The sequence below is a fragment of the Schistocerca nitens genome, chromosome 12 (assembly GCF_023898315.1).
Source record: "Schistocerca nitens isolate TAMUIC-IGC-003100 chromosome 12, iqSchNite1.1, whole genome shotgun sequence".
Lineage (NCBI taxonomy): Eukaryota > Metazoa > Arthropoda > Insecta > Orthoptera > Acrididae > Schistocerca > Schistocerca nitens.
In genome coordinates, this window is record NC_064625.1 from 140,843,029 (window position 1) to 140,853,939 (window position 10,911).

Below are 10,911 nucleotides of genomic sequence, written 5' to 3' on the forward strand. Positions count from 1 at the left end.
TATCTCCTTTCCGATGCACTATTTCTTCTTTACTTTATCCCTCAGACCCTCACATTGACGAATTAACTCAGAAATTGCGTCGCAATGAGATACTCTGGATTCCATGCCTTCTCTTTCCCAATCTAGGAACGTTTCTATGGAAACGACAGGATTTTCTTTTGGGGTCGAGTATCTCCTTTCCGATGCACTATTTCTTCTTTACTGTATCCCCCAGACACTCACATTGACGAATTAACACAGAAATTGCGTCGCAATGAGATACTCTGGGTTCCATGCCTTCTGTTTACCAATCTAGGAACGTTTCTATGGAAACGACAGGATTTTCTTTTGGGGTGGATTATCTCCTTATCGATGCACTATTTCTTCTTTACTGTATCCCTCAGACACTCACATTGACGAATTAACACAGAAATTGCGTCGCAATGAGATACTCTGGGTTCCATGCCTTCTCTTTCCCAATCTAGGAACGTTTCTATGGAAACGACAGGATTTTCTTTTGGGGTGGATTATCTCCTTATCGATGCACTATTTCTTCTTTACTGTATCCCTCAGACACTCACATTGACGAATTAACACAGAAATTGCGTCGCAATGAGATACTCTGGGTTCCATGCCTTCTCTTTCCCAATCTAGGAACGTTTCTATGGAAACGACAGGATTTTCTTTTGGGGTCGAGTATGTCCTTTCCGATGCACTATTTCATCTTTACTGTATCCCTCAGACCCTCACATTGACGAATTAACACAGAAATTGCGTCACAATGAGATACTCTGGGTTCCATGCCTTCTCTTTCCCAATCTAGGATCGTTTCTATGGAAACGACAGGATTTCCTTTTCGGGTCGAGTATCTCCTTATCGATGCACTATTTCTTCTTTACTGTAACTCTCAGACCCTCACATTGACGAATTAACACAGAAATTGCGTCGCAATTAAGTAGTCTGGGTTCCATGCCTTCTCTTTCCCAATCTAGGAACGTTTCTATGGAAAAGACAGGATTTTCTTTTGGGGTCGAGTATCTCCTTTCCGATGCACTATTTCTTCTTTACTGTATCCCTCAGACACTCACATTGACGAATTAACACAGAAATTGCGTCGCAATGAGATACTCTGGGTTCCATGCCTTCTCTTTCCCAATCTAGGAACGTTTCTATGGAAACGACAGGATTTTCTTTTGGGGTCGAGTATCTCCTTTCCGATGCACTATTTCTTCTTTACCGTATCCCTCAGACACTCACATTGACGAATTAACACAGAAATTGCGTCGCAATTAAGTAGTCTGGGTTCCATGCCTTCTCTTTCCCAATCTAGGAACGTTTCTATGGAAAAGACAGGATTTTCTTTTGGGGTCGAGTATCTCCTTTCCGATGCACTATTTCTTCTTTACTGTATCCCTCAGACACTCACATTGACGAATTAACACAGAAATTGCGTCGCAATGAGATACTCTGGGTACCATGCCTTCTCTTTCCCAATCTAGGAACGTTTCTATGGAAACGACAGGATTTTCTTTTGGGGTGGATTATCTCCTTATCGATGCACTATTTCTTCTTTACTGTATCCCTCAGACACTCACATTGACGAATTAACACAGAAATTGCGTCGCAATGAGATACTCTGGGTTCCATGCCTTCTCTTTCCCAATCTAGGAACGTTTCTATGGAAACGACAGGATTTTCTTTTGGGGTCGAGTATGTCCTTTCCGATGCACTATTTCATCTTTACTGTATCCCTCAGACCCTCACATTGACGAATTAACACAGAAATTGCGTCACAATGAGATACTCTGGGTTCCATGCCTTCTCTTTCCCAATCTAGGATCGTTTCTATGGAAACGACAGGATTTCCTTTTCGGGTCGAGTATCTCCTTATCGATGCACTATTTCTTCTTTACTGTAACTCTCAGACCCTCACATTGACGAATTAACACAGAAATTGCGTCGCAATTAAGTAGTCTGGGTTCCATGCCTTCTCTTTCCCAATCTAGGAACGTTTCTATGGAAAAGACAGGATTTTCTTTTCGGGTCGAGTATCTCCTTATCGATGCACTATTATTTCTTTACTGTATCCCTCAGATACTCACATTGACGAATTAACACAGAAATTGCGTCGCAATGAGATACTCTGGGTTCCATGCCTTCTGTTTCCCAATCTAGGAACGTTTCTATGGAAACGACAGGATTTTCTTTTGGGGTCGAGTATCTCCTTATCGATGCACTATTTCTTCTTTACTGTATCCCTCAGACACTCACATTGACGAATTAACACAGAAATTGCGTCGCAATGAGATACTCTGGGTTCCATGCCTTCTCTTTCCCAATCTAGGAACGTTTCTATGGAAACGACAGGATTTTCTTTTGGGGTGGATTATCTCCTTATCGATGCACTATTTGTTCTTTACTGTATCCCTCAGACACTCACATTGACGAATTAACACAGAAATTGCGTCGCAATGAGATACTCTGGGTTCCATGCCTTCTCTTTCCCAATCTAGGAACGTTTCTATGGAAACGACAGGATTTTCTTTTGGGGTCGAGTATGTCCTTTCCGATGCACTATTTCATCTTTACTGTATCCCTCAGACCCTCACATTGACGAATTAACACAGAAATTGCGTCACAATGAGATACTCTGGGTTCCATGCCTTCTCTTTCCCAATCTAGGATCGTTTCTATGGAAACGACAGGATTTCCTTTTCGGGTCGAGTATCTCCTTATCGATGCACTATTTCTTCTTTACTGTAACTCTCAGACTTTCACATTGACGAATTAACACAGAAATTACGTCGCAATTAAGTAGTCTGGGTTCCATGCCTTCTCTTTCCCAATCTAGGAACGTTTCTATGGAAAAGACAGGATTTTCTTTTGGGGTCGAGTATCTCCTTTCCGATGCACTATTTCTTCTTTACTGTATCCCTCAGACACTCACATTGACGAATTAACACAGAAATTGCGTCGCAATGAGATACTCTGGGTACCATGCCTTCTCTTTCCCAATCTAGGAACGTTTCTATGGAAACGACAGGATTTTCTTTTGGGGTCGAGTATGTCCTTTCCGATGCACTATTTCATCTTTACTGTATCCCTCAGACCCTCACATTGACGAATTAACACAGAAATTGCGTCGCAATGAGATACTCTGGGTTCCATGCCTTCTCTTTCCCAATCTAGGAACGTTTCTATGGAAACGACAGGATTTTCTTTTGGGGTCGAGTATCTCCTTTCCGATGCACTATTTCTTCTTTACTGTATCCCTCAGACCCTCACATTGACGAATTAACACAGAAATTGCGTCGCAATGAAATACTCATAGTTTAATGCCATCTGTTTCCCAATCTAGGAACGTTTCTATGGAAACGACAGGATTTTCTTTTGGGGTCGAGTATCTCCTTATCGATGCACTATTTCTTCTTTACTGTATCCCTCAGACACTCACATTGACGAATTAACACAGAAATAGCGTCGCAATGAGATACTCTGGGTTCCATGCCTTCTCTTTCCCAATCTAGGAACGTTTCTATGGAAGCGACAAGATTTTCTTTTGGGGTCGAGTATCTCCATTCCGACTCACTATTTCCTCTTTACTGTATCCCTCAGACACTCAAATTGACGAATTAACACAGAAATTGCGTCGCAATGAGATACTCTGGGTTCCATGCCTTCTGTTTGATAATCTAGGAACGTGTCTATGGAAACGACAGGATTTTCTTTTGGGGTAGTGTATCTCCTTATCGATGCACTATTTCTTCTTTACTGTATCCCTCAGACACTCACATTGACGAATTAACACAGAAATTGCGTCGCAATGAGATACTCTGTGGTCCATGCCTTCTGTTTCCCAATCTAGGAACGTTTCTATGGAAACGACAGGATTTTCTTTTGGGGTCGAGTACTTATCGATGCATTATTTCTTCTTTACTGTATCCCTCAGACACTCACATTGACGAATTAACACAGAAATTGCGTCGCAATGAGATACTCTGGGTTCCATGCCTTCTGGTTCCCAATCTAGGAACGTTTCTATGGAAACGACAGGATTTTCTTTTGCGGTCGAGTATCTCCTTTCCGATGCACTATTTCTTCTTTACTGTATCCCTCAGACACTCACATTGACGAATTAACACAGAAATTGCGTCGCAATGAGATACTCTGTGTTCCATTCCTTTTGTTTCCCAATCCAGGTACGTTTCTATGGAAACGACAGGATTTTCTTTTGGGGTCGAGTATCTAATTTCCGATGCCCTATTTCTTCTTTACGGTATCCCTCAGACCTTCACATTGACGAATTAACACAGAAATTGCGTCGCAATTAAATACTTTGGGTTCCATGCTTACTCTTTCACAATCTAGGAACGTTTCTATGGAAACGACAGGATTTTCTTTTGGGATCGAGTATCTCCTTTCCGATGCACTATTTCTTATTTACTGTATCCCTCAGACACTCACATTGACGAATTAACACAGAAATTGCGATACAATGAGATACTCTGTGTTCCATGCCTTCTGTTTCCCAATCTAGGAACGTTTCTATGGAAACGGCAGGATTTTCTTTTGGGGTCGAGTATGTCCTTTCCGATGCACTTTTTCTTCTTTACTGTATCCCTCAGACACTCACATTGACGAATCAACACAGAAATTGCGTCGCAATGAGATACTCTGGGTTCCATGCCTTCTGTTTCCCAATCTAGGAACGTTTCTATGGAAACGACAGGATTTTCTTTTCGGGTCGAGTATCTCCTTATCGATGCACTATTTTTTCTTTACTGTATCCCTCAGATACTCACATTGACGAATTAACACAGAAATTGCGTCGCAATGAGATACTCTGGGTTCCATGCCTTCTGTTTCCCAATCTAGACACGTTTCTATGGAAACGACAGGATTTTCTTTTGGGGTCGAGTATCTCCTTATCGATGCACTATTTCTTCTTTACTGTATCCCTCAGACACTCACATTGACGAATTAACACAGAAATTGCGTCGCAATGAGATACTCTGTGGTCCATGCCTTCTGTTTCCCAATCTAGGAACGTTTCTATGGAAACGACAGGATTTTCTTTTGGGGTCGAGTATCTCCTTATCGATGCACTATTTCTTCTTTACTGTATCCCTCAGACACTCACATTGACGAATTAACACAGAAATTGCGTCGCAAGAAGAAACTCTGGGTTCCATGCCTTCTGTTTCCCAATCTAGGAACGTTTCTATGGAAAAGACAGGATTTTCTTTTGAGGTCGAGTATGTCCTTTCCGATGCACTATTTCATCTTTACTGTATCCCTCAGAACCTCACATTGACGAATTAACACAGAAATTGCGTCACAATGAGATACTCTGGGTTCCATGCCTTCTCTTTCCCAATCTAGGAACGTTTCTATGGAAACGACAGGATTTCCTTTTCGGGTCGAGTATCTCCTTATCGATGCACTATTTCTTCTTTACTGTAACTCTCAGACCGTCACATTGACGAATTAACACAGAAATTGCGTCGCAATTAAGTAGTCTGGGTTCCATGCCTTCTCTTTCCCAATCTAGGAACGTTTCTATGGTAAAGACAGGATTTTCTTTGGGGGTCGAGTATCTCCTTTCCGATGCACTATTTCTTCTTTACTGTATCCCTCAGACCCTCACATTGACAAATTAACACAGAAATTGCGTCGCAATGCAATACTCTGGGTTCCATGCCTTCTGTTTCCCAATCTAGGAACGTTTCTATGGATACGACAGGATTTTCTTTTGGGGTCGAGTTTCTCCTTATCGATGCACTATTTCTTCTTTACTGTATCCCTCAGACACTCACATTGACGAATTAACACAGAAATTGCGTCGCAATGAGATACTCTGGGTTCCATGCCTTCTCTTTCCCAATCTAGGAACGTTTCTATGGAAACGACAGGATTTTCTTTTGGGGTCGAGTATCTCCTTTCCGATGCACTATTTCTTATTTACTGTATCCCTCAGACCCTCACATTGACGAATTAACATAGAAATTGCGTCGCAATGAAATACTCTGTGTTCCATGCCATCTGTTTCCCAATCTAGGAACGTGTCTATGGAAACGACAGGATTTTCTTTTGGGGTCGAGTATCTCCTTATCGATGCACTATTTCTTCTTTACTGTATCCCTCAGACACTCACATTGACGAATTAACACAGAAATTGCGTCGCAATGAGATACTCTGGATTCCATGCCTTTTGTTTCCCAATCCAGGAACGTTTCTATGGAAACGACAGGATTTTCTTTTGGGGTCGAGTATCTCCTTTCCGATGCGCTATTTCTTCTTTACTGTATCCCTCAGACCCTCACATTGACGAATAAACACAGAAATTGCGTCGCAATGAGATACTCTGGGTTCCATGCCTTCTCTTTCCCAATCTCGGAACTTTTCTATGGAAACGACAGGATTTTCTTTTGGGGTCGGGTATCTCCTTTCCGATGCACTATTTCTTGTTTACTGTATCCCTCAGACACTCACATTGACGAATTAACACAGAAATTGCGTCGCAATTAGATACTCTGGGTTCCATGCTTACTCTTTCCCAATCTAGGAACGTTTCTATGGAACCGACAGGATTTCCTTTTGGGGTCGAGTATCTCCTTTCCGATGCACTATTTCTTCTTTACTGTATCCCTCAGAAACTCAAATTGTCGAATTAACACAGAAATTGCGTCGCAATGAAATACTCTGGGTTCCATGCCTTCTCTTTCCCAATCTAGGAACGTTTCTATGGAAAGGACAGGATTTTCTTTTGGGGTCGAGTATCTCCTTATCGATGCACTATTTCTTTTTTACTGTATCCCTCAGACACTCACATTGGCGAATTAACACAGAAATTGCGTCGCAATGAGATACTCAGGGTTCCATGCCTTCTGTTTCCCAATCTAGGAACGTTTCTGTGGAAACGACAGGATTTTCTCTTGGGGTCGGGTATCTCTTCATCGATGCTCTATTTCTTCTTCACTGTATCCCTCAGACACTCACATTGACGAATTAACACAGAAATTGCGTCGCAATGAGATACTCTGGGTTCCATGCCTTTTGTTTCGCAATCCAGGAACGTTTCTATTGAAACGACAGGATTTTCTTTTGGGGTCGTGTATGTCCTTATCGATGCACTATTTCTTCTTCACTGTATCCCTCAGACATTCACATTGACGAATTTACACAGAAATTGCGTCGCAATGAGATACTATGTGTTCCATGCCTTTTGTTTCCCAATCCAGGAATGTTTCTATGGAAACGACAGGATTTTCTTTTGTGGTCGAGTATCTCCTTTCCGATGCGCTATTTCTTCTTTACAGTATCCCTCAGACACTCACATTGACGAATTAACACAGAAATTGCGTCGCAATGAGATACTCTCTGTTCCATTCCTTCTCCTTCCCAATCTGGGAACGTTTCTATGGAAACGACAGGATTTTCTTTTGGGGTCGAGTATCTCCTTATCGATGCACTATTTCTTCTTTACTGTATCCCTCAGACACTCACATTGAGGAATTAACACAGAAATTGCGTCGCAATGAGATACTCTGGGTTCCATGCCTTTTGTTTCCCAATCCAGGAACGTTTCTATGGAAACGACAGGATTTTCTTTTGGGGTCGAGTATCTCCTTTCCGATGCGCTATTTCTTCTTTACTTTATCCTTTAGACCCTCACATTGACGAATTAACACAGAAATTGCGTCGCAATTAAATAGTCTGGGTTCCATGCCTTCTCTTACCCAATCTAGGAACGTTTCTATGGAAACGACAGGATTATCTTTTGGGATCGAGTATCTCCTTTCCGATGCACTATTTCTTCTTTACTGTATCCCTCAGCCCCTCACATTGACGAATTAACACAGAAATTGCGTCGCAATGAAATACTCTGTGTTCCATGCCTTCTGTTTCCCAATATAGGAACGTTTCTATGGAAACGACAGGATTTTCTTTTGGGGTCGAGTATCTCCTTTCCGATGCACTATTTCTTCTTTACTGTATCCCTCAGACACTCACATTGACGAATTAACACAGAAATTGCGTCGCAATTAGATACTCTGCGTTCCATGCCTACTCTTTCGAAATCTAGGAACGTTTCTATGGAAAGGACAGGATTTTCTTTTGGGGTCGAGTATCTCCTTTCCGATGCACTATTTCTTCTTTACTGTATCCCTCAGACACTCATATTGACGAATTAACACAGAAATTGCGTCGCAATTAGATACTCTGCGTTCCATGCCTACTCTTTCAAAATCTAGGAACGTTTCTATGGAAACGACAGGATTTTCTTTTGGGGTCGAGTATCTCCTTTCGGTTGCACTATCTCTTCTTTACTGTATCCCTCAGACACTCACATTGACGAATTAACACAGAAATTGCGTCACAATTAGATACTCTGGGTACCATGCTTACTCTTTCACAATCTAGGAACGTTTCTATGGAAAGGACAGGATTTTCTTTTGGGGTCGAGTATCTCCTTTCCGATGCACTATTTCCTCTTTACTGTATCCCTCAGACACTCACATTGACGAATTAACACAGAAATTGCGTCGCAACTAGATACTCTGCGTTCCATGCCTACTCTTTCAAAATCTAGGAACGTTTCTATGGAAACGACAGGATTTTCTTTTGGGGTCGAGTATCTCCTTTCCGATGCACTATTTCTTCTTTACTGTATCCCTCAGACACTCACATTGACGAATTAACACAGAAATTGCGTCGCAATTAGATACTCTGCGTTCCATGCCTACTCTTTCAAAATCTAGGAACGTTTCTATGGAAAGGACAGGATTTTCTTTTGGGGTCGAGTATCTCCTTTCCGATGCACTATTTCTTCTTTACTGTATCCCTCAGACACTCACATTGACGAATTAACACAGAAATTGCGTCGCAATTAGATACTCTGGGTTCCATGCCTACTCTTTCAAAATCTAGGAACGTTTCTATGGAAACGACAGGATTTTCTTTTGGGGTCGAGTATCTCCTTTCCGATGCACTATTTCTTCTTTACTGTATCCCTCAAACACTCACATTGACGAATTAACACAGAAATTGCGTCGCAATTAGATACTCTGGGTTCCATGCCTTCTGTTTCCCAATCTAGGAACGTTTCTATGGAAACGACAGGATTTTCTTTTGGGGTCGAGTATCTCCTTTCCGATGCACTATCTCTTCTTTACTGTATCCCTCAAACACTCACATTGACGAATTAACACAGAAATTGCGTCGCAATTAGATACTCTGCGTTCCATGCCTACTCTTTCAAAATCTAGGAACGTTTCTATGGAAACGACAGGATTTTCTTTTGGGGTCGAGTATCTCCTTTCCGATGCACTATCTCTTCTTTACTGTATCCCTCAGACACTCACATTGACGAATTAACACAGAAATTGCGTTGCAATTAGATACTCTGGGTTCCATGCCTACTCTTTCAAAATCTAGGAACGTTTCTATGGAAGCGACAGGATTTTCTTTTGGGGTCGAGTATCTCCGTTCCGATGCACTATTTCTTCTTTACTGTATCCCTCAAACACTCACATTGACGAATTAACACAGAAATTGCGTCGCAATTAGATACTCTGGGTTCCATGCCTACTCTTTCAAAATCTAGGAACGTTTCTATGGAAACGACAGGATTTTCTTTTGGGGTCGAGTATCTCCTTTCCGATGCACTATTTCTTCTTTACTGTATCCCTCAGACACTCACATTGACGAATTAACACAGAAATTGCGTCGCAATTAGATACTCTGGGTTCCATGCTTACTCTTTCACAATCTAGGAACGTTTCTATGGAAACGACAGGATTTTCTTTTGGGGTCGAGTATCTCCTTTCCGATGCACTATCTCTTCTTTACTGTATCCCTCAGACACTCACATTGACGAATTAACACAGAAATTGCGTCGCAATTAGATACTCTGGGTTCCATGCCTACTCTTTCAAAATCTAGGAACGTTTCTATGGAAACGACAGGATTTTCTTTTGGGGTCGAGTATCTCCTTTCCGATGCACTATCTCTTCTTTACTGTATCCCTCAAACACTCACATTGACGAATTAACACAGAAATTGCGTCGCAATTAGATACTCTGGGTTCCATGCCTTCTGTTTCCCAATCTAGGAACGTTTCTATGGAAACGACAGGATTTTCTTTTGGGGTCGAGTATCTCCTTTCCGATGCACTATTTCTTCTTTACTGTATCCCTCAGACACTCACATTGACGAATTAACACAGAAATTGCGTCGCAATTAGATACTCTGCGTTCCATGCCTACTCTTTCAAAATCTAGGAACGTTTCTATGGAAACGACAGGATTTTCTTTTGGGGTCGAGTATCTCCTTTCCGATGCACTATCTCTTCTTTACTGTATCCCTCAGACACTCACATTGACGAATTAACACAGAAATTGCGTCGCAATTAGAAACTCTGGGTTCCATGCCTACTCTTTCAAAATCTAGGAACGTTTCTATGGAAACGACAGGATTTTCTTTTGGGGTCGAGTATCTCCGTTCCGATGCACTATTTCTTCTTTACTGTATCCCTCAGACACTCACATTGACGAATTAACACAGAAATTGCGTCGCAATTAGATACTCTGGGTTCCATGCTTACTCTTTCACAATCTAGGAACGTTTCTATGGAAACGACAAGATTTTCTTTTGGGGTCGAGTATCTCCTTTCCGATGCACTATTTCTTCTTTACTGTATCCCTCAGACACTCACATTGACGAATTAACACAGAAATTGCGTCGCAATTAGATACTCTGGGTTCCATGCTTACTCTTTCACAATCTAGGAACGTTTCTATGGAAACGACAGGATTTTCTTTTGGGGTCGAGTATCTCCTTTCCGATGCACTATTTCTTCTTTACTGTATCCCTCAGACACTCACATTGACGAATTAACACAGAAATTGCGTCACAATTAGATACTCTGGG